This window comes from Egretta garzetta, unplaced genomic scaffold (genome assembly GCF_000687185.1).
Source record: "Egretta garzetta isolate BGI_Z169 unplaced genomic scaffold, ASM68718v1 scaffold299, whole genome shotgun sequence".
NCBI classification, from domain to species: domain Eukaryota; kingdom Metazoa; phylum Chordata; class Aves; order Pelecaniformes; family Ardeidae; genus Egretta; species Egretta garzetta.
This window is the reverse complement of record NW_009260696.1, coordinates 553,827-557,241: the sequence shown is the minus strand read 5'-3', so window position 1 is coordinate 557,241 and position 3,415 is coordinate 553,827.

Here is a 3,415-nt window from a genome sequence, read left to right as displayed (position 1 = left end):
CGATCTCGCTAAGTCATTGATGAAAACATTAAACAGCACTGGTCCCAGCACGGACCCCTGAGGGACACCACTCGTCACCGGTCTCTATCTGGACATCGAGCCATTGACCACTACCCTCCGGACACGACCATCCAGACAGTTCCTTATCCACCGAACAGTCCACCCATCAAATCCATAGCTCTCCAATTTAGAGAGAAGGATGTTATGGGGGACGGTGTCAAAGGCTTTGCAGAAGTCCAGATAGATGACGTCTGTTGGTTTTCCCTTGTCCACTGATGCTGTCACTCCATCATAGAAAGTCACTAGGTTCGTCAGGCAGGACTTGCCCTTGGTGAAGCCATGCTGGCTATCTCGAATCACCTCCCTGGCCTCCATGTGCCTTAGCATAGCTTCTAAGAGGATCTGTTCCAGAGATATCCCTCACTTGGCAGATCAATCGAGTTATTCATTCCCTGCAGATCTCCAGGCACATGGTATGAGCCAAGGGCTGGTGACTGGGTAGGAGGACATAGGCTGAGGGTTGCATGTTTTCAGCATTGGCAAATTACTGCCTTTTTTGCTTTGAGGGTTAATATGAAATGAAGGTCCTACGTACGTAAATCAAGGTGATAAGATTCAACTTGCAAGATATTTCCAGAGATTCCTTTCACCAGTTGAGAAATGTTTGCTCAGCCCAAGTCCTGCCAACTCCAGGCTTGTTAGACAGACCATAATAGAGATGTAGCAGGTCAGAAAAGGGTAAAAGCTTAGAGACACATAAAAGCACGTGGTCCCTTCATCATGCACCAGAACTGCAGCTGGGCTCCAAACAAAAGGGTCTAAGGAAACCAGGGTCTAGAAATTATTCTAAGTTCATAATGAACAAAGTGCCATTATTCCTGTGGATAGCCTCTGGCTTTTCTCTTTGCTCTGCACTCTTGTTTCTTTCTCTCCCCTGTTTCAGTTGTCTTTCAAAATCAAAAATGTCCACTTGTCCCTTGCACCCTCTTCTCTTTTCCACCCTCTTCCTTGGAGTGCAACATATCTCCAACTCCTTGACCAGGCCATAGCAGGCTAAAAGATGTTATTTTTACTTTGTTTTAATTACACGCATCGTAAAAAGCATAATGCCACAGTATTAAATCTGAACAGGAACTCACTCCAAAAATGCAATTACAGCTGCCCCCAAATCACTCCTTTGTTCCTCAGACATAAGACAGACCACATTCCTGATGCAAAAGGCAAAGACAACCCCGCCTTGCCAGTCCTTTCCATCAAGGAGAAATCACCAAGAAGTCAGTCCTTGCCTGTGGGTGGGATCTCTGAAGGTCACAGCTTTGCTCCAGCCTTTTCTCAGTGCTTAAATTGGCTATTCCCAACTCCTCCCTCTACTTATAATCTCAAGGATTTAGGAGGAAAAGGTGACCACGTTGCCAACCACAACACAAGATGCCACAAAGTTGACATTTATGAGTCTGCTAAAAAGTTGATAATGTTTTTCCAGACCATAAAGAACACTATTGGGAAACCACCCTGTTCATGTGGCAAAGAGCACAACGGGAACACAAATGGTCCCAAGTGGTACCTCCTCCCTCCAGAAAGGATAGAAAATACGGTTTGGAAAAGTCCATGGTCTTGCTTGCAAGCCAGAAAGGCTGGAGATAGTGAAATTTCCTCTGGTCTGGAATAAATCCATCCAAGAGGGTCGGCTGAAATTCTGGTTGTCATGATGTAACTCAAGGGTTCAACAAACTTTACCCCTATGGCCATCCCTTCAGTAAAACAGGCACAAACACAGACGAAATCAGGCCCGCTGGGATCTCTGTGTCATACATCTGATAAAGCTGAACTGCCTTTGAAAGAAATTGTTCTTTTTATTTGTCCTTCTTCGGGGTTTGATTGAGCCAGATCATTTTTCATGGAGGAAAAGTGATGAAATGATTTGGAAGGGTAACACTTTGTACTTATATGGCCGCAAACTCCATCCATAGCCACTGCTGCAGAAACACACCACAATTTCATTGTTCTCCAGAAGCGAGCACAAAGGACCGCAGACAAACATGGCAAAAATATTTCAAGTACAAACAAATAAAGGTATGCCACAAAAAATCAGGCCATGGCAGAGATTATGCCCTGACTCCTGAACACGTTCTCCCCAGCTTCTGCCAGAGGCTGATCTCACTCTGGTGCCATCTGCACTGAGTCCAATCTCTACTGACACTGCTGCTGGCTTCGGTATTTTATCAGCTGCTTCCTCCAGCCAAAACACTCCCAAGGGTGAAGGGGCCTTCGGAGCAAGAGCAGTCTGGGGAGCTACAGAGCATCCCTGGGAGCAAAACTCCAGGGCTGGCTGTTTACAGCTGGTTTGCAGAGTTTTATGGGGAATGAGAGAGGCCCTCCAAGTCTGTGACCCTCATCTGCCCCTTAAGGAGAAACTCCGGAGGAAAATGAAGCCCCACAATTATGATGGTCAATTAAACTCTCGGGAGGGGATTGGCACATCAGACTTGCACAGAGGCATTGCATGCTGGTATTGAGGGGATCAAAAGGAACAGACCACTCCTTCGTCCAAATTTTAACCAGCTTTCCTATTCACGACCTGGGGTTTGAAACTGGGGAGGGAACTGATGGAGATGAGCTCCTGCCCCAGGCGCACACTTTGGAGAGCTGGAGGCCTTTTGAAGGGGAGGGAGCAGAGGCAGCTGGGGGTGCAGCTCTGGGAGGGATCAGAGTTTCACAGCCCAACCTAAAGGCCAGGCTCAATATTTTTGCTGGGGCCAAGCACAGCACAGGAGCCAGGCTGAAATGCTGAGAGAGTGAGCAATTACTGTGGGATGGGATCAGGACTGTCCTAGGCAGGATCTGCTTATAAAGCAGCAACTGCTGCCTTTAAAGCTCACAAAAACTGGGGAGGGACACAAGGAGGCAAAGCCAGGAGAGGTGGTGACCTTCCACGTGGGCTGTCCCTTTCCCACTGATTCTCCTCATTTAGGTTGGATCTGCAAAGTTCAGTAAGATGCTCTGGCTTGTCCCCAGACTGACGAGGGGAAAATCAGGCTCATGTTCCTTCGTGCTTGAGCTGTGCCAGGACTCCCCGGGCCAAGGTCCCCTCTGGCAGTGTCACAGCACTGCAGATCTCCTGCGGCGCATCTGCTGATGCACGATCAGAGAGTGCTCCTTGGTGCTGCTGACACTGCTGGCAATCATCGCATACCCCAGCCGCAAGCACCCGCAATTTCCTCACAGGCTGGTGAGCAAACGGCTCCCACGTCAGTGGCAGTCACATCTCATCAGCAGAGCAGCAGCCTGGAGACATCCGAATGACACTGTCCCTGCCAGCCTTAGCAAGGGACACCTGAATATCAGACACCAGGTCCTGCCTTGAGATAGGAAAGGCAGTGTGAAAAGGGGCAAGGACTTGCTGCCGATACCGTGG